The 10,890-nt window shown below is 43.2% G+C and overlaps 1 long non-coding RNA gene across 1 annotated transcript; it reads left to right on the top strand.

Moving 5' to 3' along the window:
* Window positions 1-4,833: 4,833 nt before the first annotated feature.
* Window positions 4,834-9,346, top strand: LOC311594616. Its single transcript, XR_014778147.1, has 3 exons — window positions 4,834-5,139; window positions 6,355-6,479; window positions 8,546-9,346. It is a non-coding gene; the product is annotated as an uncharacterized lncRNA (long non-coding RNA).
* Window positions 9,347-10,890: the final 1,544 nt, after the last annotated feature.

The following is a 10,890-nucleotide window of genomic DNA, read 5'->3' as shown; positions in this document are numbered from 1 at the left end:
ATTGCTAGTCTCATGTGTGGTGTGGACGGGACTGGAGGGAGATCAAGAGTGATGACCTCAATGTCAGCTCTGCCATCAGTGAGCCTCTGACCTTGAGGGATCTCTGGGGTCCATTCCCTCACGTGTGAAATTGTAAGGGGTTGGTTTCATCATCTTTGTGATTAATGTACGTTGGGAAGCGTATGAGGTGTAGACAGGAAACCCTAGTGGAATGACTCTGTATGTTCTCTGCTGGCTGCTTGAGATCGCATCTCTTAGACAGACGGGAAATGATTCTAGCGACAAGAAGAAAGGCTGAACCCGGGATTCTCTTGTTTGTTATACCAGCTAGGCGAAGGAAGCTTCAGCACACACGCCAGTAACTTTCAAGTGACCTCTTTCCCTTTGTTAACTGATTGTGATTCATGCCTGGGCTTGACCTTTGGAGCAGCTGTCAGTAAAGAGATTTGACAACTTCTTCCTAGATCTTGAGCTTAAAGGTACATATCCCTTACTCTGTTCCAGAGCTCAGGGTAATGACTGGCTTGAGCATTTTATGTCTGACTGTAAGATCTCACTTCTAAAAGTATGTGCTGACAGCTGGGAATGCCTGTGTTGTTTCTTTGTAAATGATACTTTACTTTAAGCCCTCACCACATAGAAACATTTTAGAAATGTTCATTTATGTGCTTGGACATAAAGTAGCCTAAAGGTCCAGTCCAGAATATAGTGACGTGTGACAGGTCACTGAGATTCACTGAGCACTGACTACATGCCAGCTAGCATACATTATGTAGGCATTACCACCTGTAGACATTCTTCCCTTGGAAATGTGTAAGCAATTTGATAAAGAAAGCGATTACAGTGTTTATTTTGCAGATAGTGTAACTGAGGCCCAGAGCAATGGAATGGCTTCTTCAACATTATAGTCACTAGGCACCGTTAAAAGGTGAACTCAAATCTTTCACTTTTACCATAAAGCTTTGTTCTCACTGGTACTGTGTATACCCGTGAGTCATTTTATTTTTTTTTCCCAGAAAGCAGTTCCTACCTTCATCCATAGACATCCTTTGTCTTTGTGGCACTATGATGAGACAGAAAGCAAAGATGCTTTCTTCACATGAACACATTTGGAAGGGACGATGTTCCTTCCCCATTGTTCTGAAAGTGGTCTTCCAGGGTAGAGCCTGCAGACACTAGCAGTGAATTGGCAAGCACTGGCTCACACAAGTAACTTGTTATTTCCTAAATTTAAGGATATCTTTCAAAGTGTAACTCAACCTCTCTCTTCCTATTGAAAATAAGAGTGCCTCTTAGCCCACACACCAGCTGAGTATTTCCCCAACAGGACCTTTAATCTGGAGGTGCTTGAGGACTGAATGCAGACCAAAAGTGTTTTTGTAGACCACTTACTCCTCTGGGAGATATTTGAGCACATTATGAATAAGCATCATTTCAAAGAATTAACCAAACAAGTTAGGTTTTCAATATGTTAAACATTGGAATGAATATCATACCATTTTTGCTATTTCATTCTTTTAGGTACCCAAGTGAATGCTATTTTTCCTGTGTTTAACCCATACCGCCAGGCTTTTGTAGCACGGAACACTTAAATGTAACCAGGAAGATCATTGCCATGTAACACATTTGTATGTTGCAGAATGCGCCACACAAAGGTATCTGTGTCCTTGCAGATAAGGAGGTTCCCATTTAGATAAACTGAAAGAAAAACAACCCTGACAATGGATGCAGCCTTTAAAAATTAAATAATCTGATTTTCAAATAGCATTCTAAAGCCACTGTGGGAATAGCTGTCATGCTGTCAAATCGAGGTGGCCTAGTTTGCTGTGCACCATCTTAAATGACAAGGGCCAAGTGTGTTTCGGATTTTTGGTTTTGTTATGTCTTTTTGAGCTGAATCTTTTGTGGAAGGATGTGGGGTAGTACTGTCTGCTAGGTTACTGGCATTGCTTCTCCAGTGGATCTGCCCTCCATAAGCTATATAAAGATAGCTGGTTGGGGCACCTCTCAACTTTCCTTTGGTCCCCCACCTCTGGTAGGTATATATGTGCCCAGCCTCTGGCGGCGGGGCACTGGTGCATCACCAGTCCTCCTGACTGCTGGCCGCAGGACTCGGGATCCTCGTGTGTTCTGGAACAATTCCTCCATCTAGGCTTCATTAGTGCTCACTAGACCTCATTTCCCAGGGGGACTGAAGTTAATGTGGTAAACTAATGCCTGAGATTAGGTGAACAAAACAAAGCATTTAAGCTGGGGCAAGAGGCCTGCTTAACTGGAAGAGGTCCTCAGAGGGCAAAAGCTCAGACAAGGTGACAGGGTTAGGGCAGAGATAATTTTGTCAGTTGGGGTTTTGAGGTTCTGTGCCCTCTAGTTCTCAGCCTTTCTCTCAGTTAGGCTATCAGCTGTTCACGGCAAGATCACAGCGGCTTTCACAGGGCTTTTGACGTGAGTCCTTTGACCCAGGAGTATTTCCCCCTCTTCTTTGGCAGATTCCGGTTTCCTTCCTAAGGTGGGAGCCTCTTCAGCCCCTGGGAAGGAAACATCAAACATGTAGCGTTGGGATGACCTTCCCTCACACTACGAAAGTGTGTCTCTGTATATCCAATTGTTAGTTCTGCTAAAAGCTGGCAGGATTTGGGCGTTGTCATTCCTGTGGCCTATCACTGGTTTTCTATATGTAAGTAAATGTTTGTTCTTCCTCATCTGCCCCAAAGATGAAGGTCAGGTAGCCCCGATTGCCTAAAGGCAACTCTAAGAGATGAATCCAGTGCTGCTAAGCGGTGCAGACTAGAATATGGCTTTTTGTGTAATAAAACGCTTACAGCTGCACCTGGGGCAGGAAGTACAGGACAGGACTTCCGGGCAGAGACACACTGGGAGATTCGAGCAGGCACCAAGGAAGCGAAGGAGACAAAGAAAGAAACAGAACCGGAGAGGAGCGGGAATAGGAAGGTAAAGACCTAGCTGTCTGGCAGGGACACAGTGCTGGGAAGTTGGGTTAAGTTAGAGGCTTGCTGAGAGTCCGCCCCAGTAAAAGGCCTAAAGCTTTAAACTATATAGAAGTCTCCACATCTTTACTAATTTGAACTGCTGGCGGGGTCCGAGAAAGCCGTGCAATAGCACACAAAATAGACATTTACCAAAGGCCCCCAAACCAGGGCCTCAGTTCTGCTCAGTTTTGCTCTATGGGCTTCATTTACGGAATCACAGAGGACGGCAACCAGACACCTCTACACAGAGGCCCCAGATGCTTGCATTCCAGCCAGGGTTTCTGAACAATATGGCTTCAATTCAGCCTGTCAGGCTGTCATAAGGCTTCATTCTCCCTCAAGGAAGAACCACCTAAACCCTAGTCATCTTGCATGCCTTCTTCTTCTTCTTCTTCTTCTTCTTCTTCTTCTTCTTCTTCTTCTTCTTCTTCTTCTTCTTCAAAATACATTTTATTAATTTATTCATATTACATCTCAATTGTTATCCCATCCCTTGTATCCTCCCATTCCTCCCTCCCTCCCATTTTCCCCTTACTCCCCTCCCCTATGTCTGTGACTGAGGGGGACCTCATCCCCCTGTATATGCTCATAGGGTATCAAGTCTCTTCTTGGATAGCAGGCTACCAAGAAGAGACTTGCTTGCCTTCTAAAAGGAGAGAGGACGGCCGGCTGTGCCTGTGAAGGCTGCGGACACTCTGGGGCCTGGAGCAGTGGGAAAGCAGCCTTGGCTCCAGGCCGTCCCGCTCTCCGTGTTAATATATTCAGTGTCCTTTCGGTTCTTTAGATAAAGACGACGAGGGTGACATCTGCTCCAAAGCTGCTTGGCTGAGTGGCGATTCTGATGACTTAATGCCTTTTCAGACGTCTGCCACTGCTGCTCTTTGGTTTTTCCCTTTAAAGGGACTGAATGGAATCTCTAAGCCTTCCTTATGCCTATTTTTTTTTTCCTGAAGAAATAATTCAGAACACGTCAAGGACAAGTGCTGTCATTTTAGAAACAACAACAACAACCAAAAATGTGATTATATTATAAAACAACCCCGCAGAATCTTTTAATTTCTTTGATTGTTGAAAGTAGCTGTGAGGAAACCTGCCGTCTGAGATGCGGGGCAGTTTATAAATGAGCACAAAGGACTGAGCGCTGGGACAGTGCCGTTTCTTAGCGGGATTGCCAGGGACTCCAGAAAGTAAAAGGGTCAGGAAAAGTTTATCAGAATTTGATAGCAGCCTCTGTGCAAACATCCGGATGAAATCACAGCCAATTACTATGTACGGCTTATGCCGGCACCTCCTCACCCCCAGTCTCCAAAATCTGTGGAGATTTAAATCTTTCATCCAGAACAAAGATTTGTAGGGTAATGACCTGATTTAGCTGCAAAGAAGAAATAAATCTGGCAGCTGGGACCAGAAGACATATTAATCTCCAAAGTTCACCGGAGCCTTTGTTTCCCTCTTTCATTTAAAAAAATTTTTTTATGCAGTAAGAGAAAAAAAAAAATAGGAGAGTGAGGGACTCTGTTTGTATTTCATCTCAAATTACATTGCTTGAGAGAAAAGGGCAGGGAAGGGGGGGGGCTGTCGTGCTAGACAGAGTTGAAAGAAAGATTTTTCATTGTGAGACAGAATAACTGAAAGGAAGGAGAGAGATAGAGTGGAGCTGGCCACCCCACGGTCCGCCTTGGTACAGGAAGGGGATGGGTAGACAGAGGACACTGAGCCGAAGGGGCCCCTGGGGCCCCTAGAGGCGGCTTTTGATCTCCTAGGCCTAACTCAGCCAGACAATTCACAACATGGTTTTGGACACCGAGGGGAATAATTACTCTGTGTTTCATTTCAGGTTTGAACCCCGGCACACTGTGACCTCGGGTGAGGCTACATCTGACTGTGTAGTCCAGCGAAGGATGGCATCGGATCCAAACCCTCTGAAGCAGCCCCACCTTCTGGACACGTGACCTCTTCAGTTAGCTGTCTTTGTGTTTCCTTACCGTTGGAGAAGCCCTGGGCTCATCACTTCACTTCTGCCTTTGTGAAAACACATTATAAAATATAACCACCGGAGTGTGATTCTAACAGTTCCAACTGATTGCTGTTCTGTAAGGAAAAAAAAATATGGTTAAGAAAAAAAAAAATCCTCAGCTTTGAAAGTGATGTAAGTTCTGCCTGCTGCAAAGAATATTGATTTAATGGTCACACATAATCCTGTAAAATTAGTCCTGAAACAGACACTAATTTTAAAGAATAGTGCTACTATTAACATATATCTCTGCTCAGCTGTGCGACAAACAGACTCGAGTCCCCTACGGGGAACGGAGAGGCCCATGTGTCTTTGTCAGTCTGAAGTTGCTGCACGGCTTAGTGACAGTTTGAGCACTCTCCGCTATAGGATTGGATTCCTAAGCAAATTCTCTCAGCTCCCAAAGAACCAAGCGATAAAAATGGCCTGTCTGTGTTTTTTGTTACTTCCTTTGGATCTCACTGAGCCAAGAGCCAGCTCCACCACAAGCAAATGTGTTGCGCATTGTCAGAGAGTTGTATTAATGGCCGAAGGCCTACGCCAAAGGTCATAAAGTATTTCTCTCACATGGCTGAAGAATAGCAATTTGGAATTTCCTTGGCTCTGTTGTGCCTTTTGCTGTGACGGCACAGGGTTTGTCAGAGACAGCTTCTCTTGGCTCCTTGGACTAAACGAAAGACAAAGAACAGAATCTGCTGCCAGGTCAGGTCTGATAGATAGGTCATGAATTTTTTTTTCTAGTGAGGTTTACAGGTTATATTTAGCGTTAGGAGCTATAGTTAGCTATTAGTTCTAACCAGTAATCAAGATGAGCTGGGATTGAACCCAGTGAAACCAACAGGTTTTCTTTCCATATATGTATAGTGTGTGTGTGTGTGTGTGTGTGTGTGTGTGTGTGTGTTAGTGGTAGAACTGGGACTGAAGTAGGGTGTCCTCTATGTGAGGCAAGCACCTTCTCACTGAGCTATAGACCCAGGCCCAATAGGTTTTGTTGTTGGGTTAGTTTTGTTAGTTTGTTTGTCTTATTAACTGATTGTTTTATTAAGGACTTGTATGACAAAACTAGGAAAACACATTCATAGGGCTAATGTAGACAACATAGAACACAGAACATAGAAATGTAGACAATAGTGAAAATGCACAGTGTAAGGATTTAAAAACCAGTGTGGTAAAACCACACCGTGGAAGTAGAAAACAGAAAAACGAAATCAAGTGAAGACCAATCGTACTGCTGCCTTCCCATAGGAAACTATTTGTGCAAAGACCAGAGAGGACTAATGGCTGGGAAGCATGCCCAGCAGGAAGCAAAATTTGGGTCCACATATGATTCTGTTCTGTTCTTTTGCTCAGGCCTCGGCACATCATCGCCTCTTGTCTTGCCTTCTGGTGGAGAAACAGTCAGCAGGAAGCCTATACTTTAAAGTTGTACCTGCTTCCTCACCTCCATCTTCAGCAGAAACAAAGGCGGTTTGAAGGTATGGCTGCGAGAGGGCACAGGCGGAGGCCGTGGTCCGCTGTTATGAGGCAGCCTGAGTCCTTTAGTGTGGGGACAAAGAGGATGCATAGCAGATGCCCCTGGGGTTCTTACTATATTAAAGTCTAGCACCAGGGTATATTGCTCTTATGATGCTGACACAAAGATCAGGGAAATGTTAAGTGTTTAGTAAACAATTGGGTTCCTAGAGAAGCAAGTGTAACCAAGTAGAATTTCCTATTTTCTAATGACATTGGACGAATGTATTGCCCTTTGCATGCGTTACTATTAATATATAGTTTTTAGACATAACACCAAAGTAAATGTCAGTGTGGCTCTGTGTAGTCGCACAGTCTAAAGCAGTTGGGACTAAACCTGTAGTTAAAAAAAATGTGATTTTTGAAAGCAAAAATAGATGGGTTTAGACATTTTAATTGCTTTTCTCCCTGTATCTACTTCCATCTCTAACCAGCACATTTCTTATAAAGATTGAAGGCCTATACAGAAAATAAGAGAGAAAAAAAAAAAAAACCCCAAAAAACAAACAACAAAACTAATCTCATGTATTGTAGATTGGGCAGGCACTTGTGTTCTGAATCTAAGTAGTAAAAGGTGGGTTTTCATAGCTGGGTAAATAAATGATTTCCAACTTAGGTTACCTTCTTTGAAAGAGACATTTTACCCTGTAACCTCATTTGAAAATAAGGATTGTGAGCAACACAGAAAAAAAATCAAAACAGCAAAAAGAAAAACGAGGAGATTTCACATGTTTTTTTTTCACTCAAATTCAATTTTTTATTTTATTTTATTGAGAAAATGTACAATTATTCTTCTCTCATACATTATACCCCTACTGCAGTTTCCTTCCCTGTCCCTGACTCCAGATCCACTCTTCCGTCTTTTCCCTTCAGAAGAGAACTGGTCCCCCAGGGCTGTTATCCACACACAGCACAAGTTACAACAAGACTAGTCACACCCCCCCATATCAAGGCTAGGCAAGGCAACTCGGTAGGAGGAGAGGGGTCCCAAGAGCAGGCAAAAGAGTCAGAGACACTCCCGCTTGCAGTGTTAGGAGTCCCAGAAAAACACAAGAGGACCTAGCACAGGCCCGCACAGTCTCCGTGATTGCCTCTTCAGTCTCCACACAGTGCTTGTGAAAGGTATTGTATTGTTTTATATGATCCGACGCTATCAGCTCTGCCCTGCCAGGAAAGCCATCAGTCAGACACACCTGTAAACAGGAAGCAAAGCTGCCGCACCACCGTGTGTGTGGCAAGTGCCAGTGACTATTCACGGTCACAGCTTCAGGGAGTCCATTGCTACTCGGGTGCTATCTACACAAATGCAGTTTCTCAGGTAAAGGCAAAAAATGTGCTGGTGATAAGGGTCAAGGAATGTGGGGTATGCATTCAAACGCAAGGGAGCATCTTCGGTGCTACCGCAGAGACAAAGCACTTTCTCTTGGCCTCATCATGAGCTTATCCTGGCAAACTTGCCAATATAACATCAAATCTCAACTCAATCAAAACCAAGGAAGTCAAACAGCTCAGTTTGCCCAACACTGTGCTGCTTGATTTGACCATAAGCATAGCCCAGGCGGTAGGCCTCTGCTTTGTTCTGAACCAAAAACATTTACGAATTGTGTGTTGGGTCAAAAAAGTGTAAACCATGTCCATCTTTTCTTGTCCAGTTGAAACTTTGCTAATGAATGGTCTCGAGGCAGTGAGTGATTCCCTCTCCCCCCCCCCCCCCGCACTCCACCCCCCCCCCCCCAGTCTATTGCTAAGTGTGTCTTCAAGGCCGGCAGCTGTGAAAATCCTTAGGAAACATGGGCAGAGTAGCAGAGCTGTTTGATTGGCTGCACGGTCTCCTCAGGAGCCAGTTCTTTCTGAATAGTCAACAAATACTAAACAATTAGGGATGGAGCTATGGAGGCACAGCCAGGGGCTAAGTGGCATTTTAAAGGTTTTAAATGCGTTAGGATGAAATCTGGAATTGAAATTTAGTGAGCTTAGCTTCTTCCTGATGTTTGCCACCGTGTGTGTCACTCTGTTTCCTTAATCACAGAGAGCCAGCGGTTCCTGACCTACCCCTAACCTACTGCCCCATCAGGCAAAACTTGGAACCCCCCAGGCAACGACCTGCTTTTCAATGGGAGAACTTATTTCCTGCCAGCTGGAACACATCAAGGAAAGCCATTTCTCTGATAGCCTCATTCTCGCCAAAAGACTGGAAAATAACTTATTAGAGAGCTGAACATCTCAGGAGCCACAGCAACAGCTGCACCGAATAGAGATCATGCAGAATGAGTGGACGCTGTGAAACTGGATTGACGGACATGGGAGCAGTCTCAATTCCAGGCCTCACTTTGATCTTTCTAACAGAGGTCGGCAGAGGGGACCCTGAATGCATACACGCGCAGGCTGACTTAGCTTGTCTGCTCATGGGTAAATTGTCTTTGTAGTCTTTGTGTGTGTGGTGCTTGAGGTGGTAGTTAAATTAGTAATAGGGGCTTGTGGCTGAATGGTATTTTTAGAATCTCTTCATAGTTCACGTTTCAAGATTCTTAATTAGGCCACGTAACCTATTTGAGAGATAAACTCAGTTTAAAATATATGTGTGTATTTATGAAATGATGCTATTCTATAAAAAGTAAAGGGGGCTAGATTCAAATAACGCATTTACAATATGCATTGCTATCACACTATTGAATAGTTTGTAATGTAATGAAATGGGTAGCGTGGAAATTGCGTTATTTGCCAAATATATGAATTTAGTAGGTATTGTTTGTGCATAGCAGGCTTTCAATAGCATAAATGGAAAATTTCCTTTGTACCAGAGATTTTAAAATTGTACAAAGTTTTTAAATAAAGAGAGGAAAATCTACTTCTGTGGTGTTTCTGGTCTCTGTGAAAGCTCAAGGACCCCAGTTTGGATCCCCAGCACCCACCTTAAGCATAAAAGCCAGACATGACCACATGCTGCTATAACCACAGCATGGTGGTGTGGGGAGGGTGGAGATAGACAGGGAGAGGGGTGAAGGGAGGGATGGAGGGAAGAAGGGCAGGAGGGGGGAAAGGGAGAGAGAGAGAGAGAGAGAGAGAGAGAGAGAGAGAGAGAGAGAGAGAGAGAGAAATCTAGACCTAAAAATTTCTTAACTCCTAAACAACTAAGCTTAATTGTAAAACTAAACTATCTTGTCTTCAACCCCATCAGAGACTTGAGAAGGAATAAAATTAATTACCTGGGTAAACAGGAAGTGCAGGTTAGCCGCTTCCAATTTTCAAAAAAATGACAGAGACAATTTGCTGCCTAAATAGTCACCCAAAACTCTCTATAATGTTGGAGCATCATCTTCAGCCTTCTGGCCCAGTGTATCTGACATATTTGTGAGGCAGGAACCATTGAGGACTTGCTTACCCAGTCTTGGCACATGTTATATGTATTTCTACAGTAATATGAGGCATTGCACCCATACAACTCAAGTAGAATGCAAGGTTGACCTCCAGTACTTTGAAAGTGCTATTGCAGGCTGATTAGGATAAGTTATACAAGTTAATTGTTAGTTGATCAAATCATGGACATGTCAATTACTAGTCTATTTATATTACAAGAATATATATCTTAGGTTTAACAGATAGATATGATTTTATAGATAGATAAGGTAAAATAGTTAGATAAGGTCTTCAAAAACCTCAGAGACCTACAGAATATGGCATTTAAAGATGGTTTTTACTATTTTATTTTAAAGATTCATTGATAATAAGACAGGTTAACTCCTGGCAACACCCAGTCTACATCAAAGAAGATGATGAACATCAAAGAACCTCCTTATGGAGATGGCTTCAAATGTGGCAAAATATCCTCATTTCTGCCACTGACAGAATTCTGCCTCAAAATGGGCAAGCTTGGATGCAGCCATATTTGATGGCCAAACTCTGCCAAGGCAGGGTAAGCTGAATGAATTTCAATGAAAGATAAATTAAAATTTCAAAATAATTTCTGGTACCCTCGTCAAGTAAAGTAGGTTTTGATTTTACTTATTATTAAAATCCAAACAAAACAAAACAGCAACAACAAAAACCAACAACCAAAAAACAAGACCACAAAACCCTGGACTGTAATAATATAATGCAATAAATGAGTGCTCGCATTTACCTTATGTCAAGCTATGTCACACACTTTGTCTTACTGAGTATCATGTTATCTCAGGGAATGAGTTCATAGAAGAGGAACTGAGTCTTAGAGACAGTAAAATGGAGTGGTGAGAAAGTGACTGCCAAATCTCTTCATGCTCTATTGAAGTGCTCGAAGACCTGACACAGGTGCCTACACATGCATCCAGAAACACCTCACAGACGTGCCTACAGGGCAATCTGATGAAGACAGCACTTCACTTGAGATCCCCTTTT

This window comes from Acomys minous, assembly GCF_964271855.1.
Source record: "Acomys minous genome assembly, chromosome: 1".
NCBI classification, from domain to species: Eukaryota; Metazoa; Chordata; class Mammalia; order Rodentia; family Muridae; genus Acomys; species Acomys minous.
This window is presented reverse-complemented; position numbering and strand designations above follow the sequence as displayed.